We start from the raw sequence: 12,500 nt of genomic DNA, 5'->3' as shown, positions 1-12,500 counted from the left end.
CCTCCTCCTCTTCCTCTTCCCCCACTCCGCCTGCAGTGTTCCTAGATTGATGACCGCTCGTTTGCCTTGTATTGTTTTCTTCTAGATATGAATGATACCCTATACACTACACTCAAGCTAAGAAAGTGATCTTAGATCTTAGGAATAGTTAGGATTTGGTGTTTTTATTCTACAAGTGTTGTTATAAATATCTAGTATACAAACTAGAATGATTCTAATGAAACATGCATGTACATGTACAGTATATGTATCCACACAAATGTACATATTCATTTATATCGATTATATAGGTGATGTGTGTGTGTGTATATATATATATATATATATATATATATATATATACATATATATGTATATATGTATATATATATATGCGTGTGTGTATATATATATATGTATATATGTATATATATATGTGTGTGTATATATGTATATATATATATGTATATGCGTATATATGTATATATATGTGTGTATATATGTATATATGTAAATATATATATATGTATATATATGTATGTATATATATATGTATATATATGTATATATGTATATATATGTGTATATATATATATACATGTATATGTATATATATATATGCGTGTGTGTATATATATATATGTATATATGTATATATATGTATATATGTATATATATATGTGTATATATATATATATACATGTATATGTATATATGTATATATATGTATATATGTATATATATATGTGTATATATATATATATATATATATATATATATATATATATATATATATATGTAACGTAAATGTATAGATATAATGTAGGTACATAATGTACAGTGCATGTATATACACATGTGATGCTAGACTTCAAATAATGTTTTTTGTAGACTTGTCGCTAGGGTTTAATCGTGTGGTTTTGTATGTGTGTGTGTTTTGGCCCCTGCTTGTTATTATAGGCGTCATCCGTTTGCTAAAACTTGCATCCGGTCATGACCGCAAGATATCATTTATTGGATCGATTTTTTGGGGGAGAGGGGGGTATTACATCACCTGTTCAGCACCGTTTGGGTCACAAACGACCAAAATCACCGAGCTCCACCAAAAGGCTATCATACATACCCACCTCGCAAAGCGATCACCGGCTTAAAAAACGAACAGGACGAATATATGTTCTTCAATTCAACATATAATAACATGTTATATGTAACAACATATCAAGTTCTGTGGGAGAGAGAGAGCCGTAGGCGTTGGCGGGCTGGCTGACTTGGACTTGGGTGCACTGTGCACTACAGTTCCAGTCGGGGCGGGCGTCAGGGGACAATTGCTCTTGTCACTCGTACCACGATAACGAACGTGTTGGGGGTCAGCTCTCCTCCGGGAGGCTGCGTTTTCTGACCCAGTTTGCTGTGTGGGCAGCTTTAACCTCTCTCTCACTCTCTGTGTATCACTATGTCACTCTATATCTGTCTATCTCTTACTATCTCCATATATATATCTTGATATCTCTCTCTCCCCGAATGGTGTATTGCCTGTATATTTTATGCAATCAGTATTATAGGGATTTTAGCGACATCCCTACGGACCAGAGCCACTCGGCATTCTTTTAGGATTGGAGACCAGTCTTTATAAAAAGAAAGAAAAAAAAAAGCTATCCCTCTGCGATGTTGTTCCCAACGATAGCAGCTTGGACATTACCGACAAAGTATATATTTCTCCTCAGATCGCCTGAACAAAACATATCGAATACACGATCATATTAATGGGATTAAAACGAAACTTTCATGATGTAAGGATTGTGACGTCACATGACTGCGGAGGGTCAAGAACGTGACGTGGAGGGACGGACAGGAGAGACCAGGGCCAACGGATGGGTTCATTGACGGTCGGTTTGGCGTCGAACACCAATTTTTAAATCCTTCCAGTACCGAGGGTACTCTGTCACTGAACAGAATCCTCCGGTTTTGGCCAAGACGAGGTCTCGGGAGTCCCAAACCCAAGGGTCCTTGGCGTTTGATCGACGATAACCAGCGCTTCTATCCTTAACGGACAATATTATCCCCGAAGAGGTGGAGTCGTGACGTAGTTGGACAGAGATTTAAGAAGAGTAGCAGAACGGAGGGAGAATCGAAAGTCGAAGTGTTAAGCTTTCTATTCTATCGACAATAACCAGCGCTTCTATCCTTGAGGAAAATATTACACCGAAGAGGTGGAACCATGAGGTAATCAAAGACATATTAAATAATGCTACGTAACTCTGGGCTGCAGTTGTGTCACTAAAGTTTCTAAAACGTTGATTTATCAAAATCTATGCTGTCAATACAGGGTACTGGGAAGAGGAGAGTTTTTTGTGATGCTTCTAGTGCTTCAGGTGAAACGTCCTGTCTGTTTTGGTTGGGAAGATCCTCAGAGTGAGTTGAAAGGCGGTAGTTGATGAATGGACAGGATTGAAGGAGCCAAGGATCGTGTGAGGGTAAGTATGGGTGGGGGGGGAGGACCCTTGATCTTGAATGAACTCGCTCACGCTCTGGCTGGAGTTGAGATGCTTCCAAGTGGTCGCTCCCCACGGAGTGCCACTCTCGAGTGCATCGTGCAGTTCGTTCATAAGTCGAAGACAATCGGTTCTTGAATACGCCAAGTGTAGGTTCTAATACAGGAAGTGACGCGTTGCCTCATTCAGCTGTGACTCACCATGGTCTTGGACCACGTGTTGGGCTGGTGATCGACAGCTATTACCTTTTCAGGGCTCATATATGCCCAATCTATGGGTAATGCTGTGACCGTACACCCCCACACCCCAACTCCTTGCCCGCGAGAGTTGGAGTAACGACTCGCAGAGATTATTTCAGCCTTGGACAGGAATCGAATTCGGATCTCTGGATTAGATGTTGCGAACGGTACCACTGCATTTGTGTGTGTGTGTGTGTGTATAGCTGGGGAGGTACGTTGCTGTATTGAAACGAGTTGAAGCCGCCGTATAAAATGAATCATCGTTTGACTCTTGTGAACACGAACATGCGATCACGCGCATTCGTACATATCTGTCCATGCACATTAACGAGGAATGTACATGAGGAAGACGCCCCCATTCGCGCATTATGCATAGTTCTATGAAAGTACTAGCAACTGGAAAACATCGAAACAACTACCAGTCCGCATTACAAAACAGAATGGTGTGGTATTACATATACACGAAGTTCGAAAGGCGGTCATCGTGCCAACACATCTCTGATCAGACCGTACCAGCTTAAGTTACGGTTACACAAGTCAACGAAATGGTTGGATTCCAACAATTCGGTTGGATTCCGTCTAAGGTTGGAGTGTAAATATAGCTTAAAGCTTGTTACACTCCAGCTTGAATGAAATCCAACTGAATCGTTGGAATACAACCATTCCGTTGGCTAATGTAACCATAGCTTAAAGCTGTGGTTCAACTCCAACTGTGGACGAAATCCAACTGAATCGTTGGAATCCAACCGTTCCGTTGACTAATGTAATCATAACTTAAAATTACGGTTACACTCCACTCTTGAACGAAATCCAACCAAATCGTTGGAATTCCGTTGACTAATGTTATCATAGCTTTAGAGATCACAGAACCCTGGGCCAACCCTAGTACAACTAGACTCGCGTGGTACTCAGTCAACCAGTGCCATTCTAGATAGCGTAGAGTCACTGCTGCTAGAAAGACACGTCTACTAGCGTGATGTGGTTGGGACTGAGGAGGTGGTAATGGCGTGGTACCCAATGGAACTCTTGGGTACGCACTGATGTTATGAGGTGTCGCGTTAGGTTAGGTTAGGTTCAGGGCCGTAGCCAGGAATTAAATTTTTAAATGAAAGGCTAATCATGCTTTAGGGGTTGGGGGCTGACGCTGTACTGTGCCCCCCCACATATATATATAATCATTGATAACATCTGATATGCCTGTAATGATAGCTGCAATTTTGTATTTTATGTATATACACCTTCTCACCTCACCAAACTCCTGTTAGGCGTATCGCCTGCCAGTGGTCCAGCTGTGCAAAATGACGTCAAATTCTTCTGTTCTGAAGGAGTTGTTGTTCTTCCACGGTCTGCACATCACTTCCTCTCTTCTCGATTGCATCCTTGATGTTCTGGATGATCCAGCGCATCATGCGGGGAGTTTCCCCTTGGTCTTCGTCCCTCAGGTTGCCATTCCAGGCACTTTCTTGGGTATCTTTTCATGGACCATTCCAAACTTTTCAGCTCATCGACCCCCTAGTAAAGTTTAAGATATTCTATAGACCCCCAAACTATTAATTCACGAATTATGTCAGTTTATTATCATTATTGGTGTTATTGTTATTAACGCTAGTAATATTATCATTATATATTCTTTATTACATATTCTTTATTATAAGTAATATTCAAGCCAATAATATTACACAAGCTCGTCATCTTGATGCTCATTCACGATGTGGTTGTGTGTATGTGAGATTCTCCCTACATGCACAGACTCAGAGTGAACTGACATGGTTTTTCTTTAAGTTTAGATATTGGTTGGTTGATTATTCTCACTCTTGCAGTACGGGAAGAGAACGGAATCATTTCATGCTATCCATTTAATTTTAAAGACTGCCTTTCGACCCCACAGTAATTTACTGACCTCTTTCGACCCCCAAGCAATCTACTGACCCCCTTTCGACCCCTTGGATGGTCTCATCGACCCCCTAGCAATCTACTGACCCCCTTTCGACCCCTTGGCTATTTGTCGACCCCTTGGATGATCTCATCGACCCCTGGGGGTCGATATCGACCACTTTGGGAACCCCTGGTCCATGCGTTTAACGTGACCGAACCACCGAAATTGAGCCTTTTCGATGTAAGTGAGAACTGACTCTTATCTTGAGAGAGTTCTGAATTGTGGTTTTTCTTAAGCGGTCAAATCTTGTGGCACCTTTGATTAGTGTGAGGGCTTTCATCACAGCCGCCTGCACTTTAGACTTGGTCTTCGATATCCAAATACACCATTTATCACAAATTCACCATAAACTTAGCTTATTTTCGTAAGTTTTCGGGTGTCGTGTATTTATAATACTTTTGAGTAAAATAAATTTGGGGGTTAATTGGATTTTTTGGGGGGGCTAAGCCCCCCCTGGTTAGGTTAGACTGGCATTTGTGACATGTACGTGTGTGGGTGCGCGTGAGAGAGAGAGAGAGAGTAATTTATTTTGCTCTCTCTTCTTTCTTTCTCACCTCTCTTTTCTATCTTTTCTCTGTCCCTCTCCCTCCTTCCCTAACACACTCTCTCTCTCTCTCTCTCTCTCTCTCTCTCTCTCTCTCTCTCTCTCTCTCTCTCTCTCTCTCTCTCTCTCTCTCTCTCTCTCTCTCTCTCTCTCTCTCTCTCTCTCTCTCTCTCTCTCCACCTCTCCACTCTTTCTCCTCTCTCTCTTCTCGTCTCTCCTTGAAAACCTTTAAGGTCTGGGCCTCTATTACTTCACTAGTCTATTGTTCTCTTTGGGAAGCTGAACTTGTTGACGTGTGTGTGCGCGCGCGCACGTGCACTCCCTGTGCTTTTGTGCATATTATGTACACTAGAGAGTGAGGGAGAGAGACAGAGAGGAACGGAGGGAGGGAGAGGATGAGAGAGAGGGGACGAGGAAGGGAGTTAGGGAGAGGGAAGGAGGGAGAAAGGGAAGGAGGGAGAAAGGGAAGGGGGGAGGAAAGGAGATGGAAAGAGGGAGGAAGAGTGTGAGAGGAAGGAGCCAGGGAGATGAAGCGAGAGAGAGAGAGGGAGAGAGAGAGAGAGAAATTGGATGCTTTTCTGGCGCTTTGATGGATCAGAGCGATTGTATGTGTGTGTGTGTATTCATGTGTGTATGTATGAATGATTCCTAATGGTCTTGGATCACGTGTTGGACTCATGATCGACAGTTGTCTTGGGTGAGACATATTTGCCCTCTTTGTGAGTAATGGTGTGACCTTACACAACCCTACCACCCTTTGCTCAAGGGGGACAGTTACGGTTTGTATTATCGGTGAAAGCGTTTCGCGCCGGGAGTGCGGCAAGAACGCGGGACTCGAAACTTGAGACTTCGAAGCGCTAGTTAGTGTGTGTGTGATTTACCATGGTCTTGGATCACTTGTTGGACTCGTGATCGACAGCTATTTCCCTCCCGGAAGAGAGCTTAGAGCTCGTATATGACCGATCTATGGGTAATGCTGTGACCTTACACGCGCACACACACCCAACTCCCCCGCCCACGAGAGTTGGAGTAACGACTCGCAGCGCAGCGATACTGAAATCATTTCAGCCCTGGGCGGGATTCGAACTCGGACCGTTGGAGTAGCGGTTGCAAACGCTACCATTGCGCCGTCGAGGCGTGTGTGTGTGCGTGTGTGTATGTGAGCCGCCGATATGACAGTTGATACCACTTGTGGTTTTCATCCAATCACGGATCAGAGATCGCATAACGTTTTCAATATGTTATTAATATTGTTGTTATCATGATTGATCTTACTATTTTTAGTATTTATTCTTGAACTTGCTTGAAATCATGCGGTAGTAAATTTTTTTTATAGCAGAGGAACTGTTATGACATGCATCCCCCCCAGGGTACATGTTCCACCCTGGGGGGAAATGTTCGTTCTGGGGGAAATGTCCTCCCGTGGGGGGAAATGTCTCCCCCTGGGGGAAATGCCCTTCCGTGGGGGAAATGTCCTCCCGTGGGGGGAAATGTCCTCCCATGGGGGGAAATGTCCTCCCATGGGGGGAAATGCCCTCCCGAGGGGGGAAGTGCCCTCCCGTGGTGGGAAGTGCCCTCCCGTGGGGGGAAGTGTCCTTCCGTGGGGGGATGTATATGTTTCTCCTCCTGTGGCTACATATCCTCCAAGTTGGGAACCCGTACAAGGAATGGACTTTTACTGACTTCGAAAGGTCTTGGGACAAATACATATTTACGTACATATATATATACGTACATACATACGCACATACACGCTGAACATGCACAGCACATACATACAGAACATACATACTGAGCATACATACATAAATACATATATACAAATAAACATGTATATTCACATAGATGCATCCACATACCAATTTTTCCCTCTTATAAGGGCGTAGCTCGGCGTTATCGAAAGCGTACCGATCTCGTATTCGATTAGTTGTTGGTTCGAATCCCGCACTTCTACTCCCAACAGTGACTGTAACCTGTCCCGGCAGTCCATAAAGCTCATCATAGGGCAAAGGTGACGGCTTCGGCCGCAGGTACTACTCAGCGCCCCCTAGCGTAACAGGCTCCAGTTTCGCGAGGACAAAAGCATAGAAGGAAACTTGAAGTGGGACTTAGTGGGTCGAGGTCGAGACCAGGTCTTCTTCGAGAAGTGGAGGATAAGGTGATGTTGAGGAGCTTACCCCAGGAGGCTCTTAACTACGGACGAAGCCGTCAGTTTTGTCCCGTTACGCCCTTTGGGGACTGTTGGGGCAGGTACCTATAGTCACTGCAGGGAATCGGTGACAAGTGCGGGATTCGAACCCACAACTAGGCTTCCGATGACTCGAGCTCAAGTCCAGGAATCCATTCGGTTTCGTTATGGAGGACCATCTAAGAATCAACAGGTCGAATTTCAGTATGCTTTATCATTAAGATGAGGTGAAAGGATGGTGGGGATTGGGGTGGAGAAGACGAGGAATGGGATGAGGAATTAGGGAATGCGGTAGAGGAGTGAGGAGACTGAAGAGGGGAAGAAGAGGAAGAGGAGAAGATTGAGGAAGGAAGAGAAACTTGAAGGTAGAATGCATGAAGAGCAACACAAGGAGGAGGAAGAAGAATGAAGGGAGGATCAGAAAATGGTGGAGGAGGAGGAAGAGAAGGTAGGAGGACGAGGAGGAGGAGGAGAAGGTAGGAGGACGAGGACGAGGAGGGAGAAGGTAGGAGGACGAGGACGAGGAGGGAGAAGGTAGGAGGACGAGGAGGGAGAAGGTAGGAGGACGAGGACGAGGAGGGAGAAGGTAGGAGGACGAGAAGGAGGAGGAGAAGGTAGGAGGACGAGGAGGGAGAAGGTAGGAGGACGAGGAGGGAGAAGGTAGGAGGACAAGGAGAGAGACGAAGGAGGAAGAGAAGAGAGGTGGAGGAGGAAGAGGAGAAATTAGGAGGATGGGGAGGGAGAAGGTCGGAGGACGAGGAGGAAGAAGATCGGAGGACAAAGAGAGAGACGGAAGATGAGGAGAAAGACGCGAAAGTGGATGGGGAGGAAGAAGGTAGGAGGAGGAGGAGGTGGGGAGGAAGAAGGTAGCAAGATGAGGATGATTCGAAAATGGGTGAGGGAGACGTAGGATGAGGAGGAGGTGGAAGAGGAGGAGGACGAGAAAGAGGATGGCGGAGGAAGAAGATGGGAGGACGAGGAGGGAGAAGGTAGGAGGAGGAGGAGAAGGAAGAGAAGGAGGACGGGGAGGAAGAAGCGGAGACGGACAAGGAAGAGGAAAAAGAGGAGGAGGAGGAGGACGCGAAAGAGGGTTGGGAGGAAGATAGGAAGGCGAGGAGAAGGACGTGAAAGTGGGTGGGGGAGGAGGAGAAGGAGGAGGAGGAGTAAGAGGAGGAGGACGGGGAATAAGAAGAAGCGGAGACAACAGACAACGTACAACTAAGGACAAGAAACCCTAGAAATCAAATCTGCTTCATAAGTTGAAAAAGGAAGTAGAACGAGGGAGGGAAGGAAGGAAGGAAGGTAGGAGAGAGCAAGGAAGACGATAAGGAGGAAGAGGAGGAGGAGGAGGATGCGAGGTAGAGGGAACAGCCCATCTAATTATCGGTGGTTCCACGAGTTCAATAATCCGGTTATTCCTCGCCGCGACCACAATAACAAAGTCCGCACGACTCACAACCGCTTCCGCCATCACAACACCGCCAGTCTGTGACGTCATCGTGACGTCACCGGTCCTGCTGCTGACGTCGTCGTCGTCGTCAGCCGTGCAGTAGGAGCGTTTGCTAAATAATTGCGGTGTGCCACTGTCGCCACAAAGTCTACTAGCGCAACCAAACGGTCAACAGCAAAGTGTCGAATATTTTACGGTGTTGTTTGTGTTCGCTAGATCAAAACAAACGAGATAAATGTTCATTAAATAATTCACATTTAAACATACCCTCTCCCCCAGAGAGAGAGAGAGAGAGAGAGAGAGAGAGAGAGAGAGAGAGAGAGAGAGAGAGAGAGAGAGAGAACCACCATATAGCCTCGTCATCTGAGGAATGTTTCTTCATGTTTGCTAATTCGGATAACGACAATTCCCGATCCACCACTTTGGGTAATAACCAAGATGGAGAGTAATGAGAATGTTGGATGTGATTACTAGCTGTAGGCCATTTTTCATTTATTTGTTTATTTATTTATTATTATTATTATTTTTATTATTATTATTTTTTTTTTTTGGGGGTAGAGGGTGCATCTCAGTCTCCATGACTACATGACGTCATCACAATGACGTCATCACTCCAACTACATCGTCAGGCATCGACGTATTGCAAATCAATCCATTCATTGCCACAGGTCTCTGTTGCAGGAGACCCACAGCCCCCAGGTAACCGGTAACAACCCCTAGATCGGCCCAGGGAAGAGAGAGTGTTGTTGTTGTCTGGGTATGGCTTGGGATGAGTAGGGGGACGGTATGGGATAATTTGTTTGGTGTCTTCTGTCTTGGAAATTTAATTTCGTCTTGATCGTTGAGGACAAGTGTCTGGAGAAGTACTTGTTGAGTGGGACTCCAAATTCATCGGATTCGGTCCTTCCTTCCTCCTCCTCCTCCTCCTCCTCCTCCTTCTTCTTCTTCTTCTTCTTCTTCTTCTTCTTCTTCTTCTTCTTCTTCTTCTTCTTCTTCTTCTTCTTCTTCTTCTTCTTCTTCTTCTCCTCCTCCTCCTCCTCCTCCTCCTCCTCCTCCTCTTCCTCTTCCTCTTCCTCCTCCTCCTCCTCCTCCTCCTCGGAAGTCCCAATTTTTGGTCCATGTCCCAGTCACTCTACTTCCAAACTATCTTCCCAGGTTTGACCGAAGATGGAGTAAACATGGCGAAACATTATGAGAATCGCCTATGAAACGGCTGTCCCATTCTCATGATGTTTCGCCACATTCATTCCATCTTCGGACAAACCTGGGAAGACATTGTTTTGTCTATCACAGTATTAAATGGATTCTTTTCCTCAGTTGTCTTTTGGATGCTTCTGTGTTCTCTAAGAAAACAAGATTACGAGACAGTTGATATTTCTTCATTAATATACTCGTGTGTGTGTGTGTGTGTGTGTGTGATTCACCATGGCCTTGGATCACGTGTTGGACACGTGATCGACAGCTTCTTCCCTCCCGGAAGAGAGCTCATGTGTGACCGATGTATGGGTAATGCTGTGACCTTACACCCACACATACACCCAACTCCCCGCCCACGAGAGTTGGAGTAACGACTCGCAGCGCAGCGATACTGAAATTATTTCAGCCCTAGGCGGTATTCGAACCCGGACCACCGTAGTGGCAGCTGGGAACTCTACCAGCTGTGCCATGAAGTTTAGTGTGTTTGTGTGTGTGTGTATATATATATATATATATATATATATATATATATATATATATATATATATATGTTGTCACCTCTCCTTTAGGGAGATGTTTTTTGTGTTCTAAAAGTGGCCCTTCGGACACAGTTCTGCCTTCCGAGCGATATTTTCCACGAGTCTCAACACTCAGCTGGCATCAGCTGGTCCCCTCCCTCCCTCATCGGCACTGCGGTGAACGGGTGACGCAAGCCACCTTTTTTTTAGCCTCTTTTGATGGTTTCAGTCCCGTCGTGTTTCACCGTGTTTCAACATGTTGAAACGTGTTTCACGGGTAGAGGAAAGAAAGGTATATGACCCATATGTGTGTGTTTCTTTGTGTGTGTGTGTCTGTGTGTGTGTGTGTGTGTGTGTGTGTGATTGACCACGGTCTTGTATCACGTGCTTGACTAGTGATCGACAGTTGTTACCCTCCCGGATGTGATATTACACTCACACACACACACACACGCACTCACAAAACTCCTTGCTCACCAAAATTGGAGTACCGGCTCGCAGTGTGTGCGTGTGTAAAATCGGGGTTTTGAATTTTCTAATAGAGAAATCTATAATCTATTTTGAGGCCTTGGGTTTGTTCTCAGAGATGCATCATTTCATATCTGTCGTTTGCCTTTTGAGTATCTCAAATATATCAGTATTTGATAACATGCATAGATGTTCAAGAATATGGGATTAAATTTTGGAATTAAGAAGTACGATCGCCCCCCCCCCCCCTCTCTCTCTCTATCTCTCGAATAAACTCTTTAAAGAGCAGCCCGGGAAAAGATAAAATTGTCAACTTCCCCCTTCAGCCCGAGATTTGTTCTTAAAAAAAAAAAAAAATAATCCATTATTAGTCAGAATAGATTATATAAAGTACCATTCGGCCCAGGGAAGGAAAGGGGTCAACATAACATTGATATTCCAGGAATGACCAGCGTTTCTATCCTTAGGGGCGAAATCTCGCCGAAGATATGTTGTCAAGGAGGTGGTAAAGGAGGGAAGTAGAATGAAGGGTTAGAAGACTCTGGTCCGTAGGGGTACCGTTAAGTACTGAAGACATGAATCTTACGTTGACAATACCCTATATGAGGTCATGGATAATAGTCATTGCATTGAAATAAAACTGTTTTATGGTCGGAGCCATTTCTAAGTTCTCACTCGTATAACGGGTTTGCAACCTATTCTAGTGTTAAAGTTGTATTGACCGCTGCCACCAGTTTGGCCCAGTATTTTAGTGTATATTGAGTTGATGACCTTTTGCCTTAACGATTGGCCCCGGGCGCACGTCAATACCGGGGCTATTTCGGGAGGCCTGGGCGCCCGCCGTCCGGACTTAGCTGGTGCCGGACCCTCGATATACCGGACCATAGGTATACCAGACCACCGATATACCGGACCATTGGTATACCGGACTACCGATCTACCGGACCATTGGTATACCGGACTACCGATATACCGGACTACCGATATACCGGACCATTGGTATACCGGACCACCAATATACCGGACCATTGGTATACCGGACTACCGATATACCGGACCATTGGTATACCGGACTACCGATATACCGGACCGTTAGTATACCGAACCACCGATATACCAGACCACCGATATACCGGACCATCGGTATATTGGACCGATGACCGACGAGTGGTTTGTCCAAAGTCCAACTTCTGGGCTCTGACTCCTCAACTTCCTCAACCCGTGAATCCCTCAACCTTGGTGGTCCTCATCAAAAGGGAAACAGAAATTTAGTTGATTGTTGATTGCGGTCTTGTTGCGGTTAAGTGGATCGCAAGGTCCTTTCAACAGGATGATATTTTTATGTAATTTGTCATTTTACTTAATTCTATGTAATTGTTTTTTATTTGTCCATTTATTTACTTATTTATTTGTTATATATTTCTATTTACTTTTGTGGTTTATTACAAAATATTTCGTAGAGTTGTTGGAGGGGAAGGCTCTTGCTCAG

At 44.8% G+C, this 12,500-nt stretch overlaps 1 protein-coding gene across 2 annotated transcripts in view; it reads left to right on the top strand.

Annotated features, from left to right (window-relative positions):
- Nucleotides 1-12,500, top strand: part of LOC143021484 (neuronal calcium sensor 2) — a 618,726-nt gene that overhangs the window by 581,232 nt on the left and 24,994 nt on the right. The gene's annotated exons all lie outside the window — the stretch shown is intronic.

Source organism: Oratosquilla oratoria, chromosome 3 (assembly GCF_046742065.1).
Source record: "Oratosquilla oratoria isolate Oo_2021 chromosome 3, ASM4674206v1, whole genome shotgun sequence".
Lineage (NCBI taxonomy): Eukaryota > Metazoa > Arthropoda > Malacostraca > Stomatopoda > Squillidae > Oratosquilla > Oratosquilla oratoria.
The sequence above is the reverse complement of the archived record's forward strand: the minus strand, read 5'-3'. Positions and strand labels throughout refer to the sequence as shown.